This window comes from Myotis brandtii, unplaced genomic scaffold (assembly GCF_000412655.1).
Source record: "Myotis brandtii unplaced genomic scaffold, ASM41265v1 scaffold232, whole genome shotgun sequence".
In the NCBI taxonomy this organism is placed as follows: Eukaryota; Metazoa; Chordata; class Mammalia; order Chiroptera; family Vespertilionidae; genus Myotis; species Myotis brandtii.
This window is the reverse complement of record NW_005358729.1, coordinates 106133-106843: the sequence shown is the minus strand read 5'-3', so window position 1 is coordinate 106843 and position 711 is coordinate 106133.

The window sequence follows — 711 nt, the reverse complement described above, 5'->3', positions numbered from 1 at the left end:
GCCTCACCATGCTCCCCCCACCTCTGACAAATGAATCACGGGAAATTTGATAGGTAAAGCACAGTGAAACAAACTGGGCATAGCTGGGGGAAGGGCGTGTGTGAAAAATCTTTGCAATGAAGGCCAGGTACAAGGGGGTCTGCCACAACCCTCCAGTAACCCAATAACCTGGGCAACCTCGTGGTATCACCGAGATGAGTAAAAGGTGATACTTCTCCAAAAATCCGCAGAAAGTGGGCAGGTTCAGTAGTTAGAGAGGGCGCAAGAGTAGGAAGTGAATCATCTGGCAGGTACATTACCTAATGAGTCAGCTCTCCATGGGCTAGACTCTGTCATTCTCCCGTGTTTTAAATTTAATAACAGATTCCTGGATATCATTTCAGCTCTTATAAAAGGTGACCTCTCACATTTTCCCTACTTGTTATACAAAACTGCATTCAGAGTAACCAAATCCAACCACACAGACTTTCCCCTTTATTATATTTCAGTAGATCAATTTGGACACAGACTACATGCAAATGCCTGTAAATCGAATGCAACTCCAGGAAGAAAAAAAAATACAATTTACAAATGTCCAGTGAATTTTCCATTACATGTTCTTTGAAAAAATGCTATTAAAAAAAAAAAACACCCATGCAGTACTTTCAAACTCAGAAAAGGCTTACATATTTTTCTTTTAAAAGCATCTAAACACTTAAGACATGAAGAAAG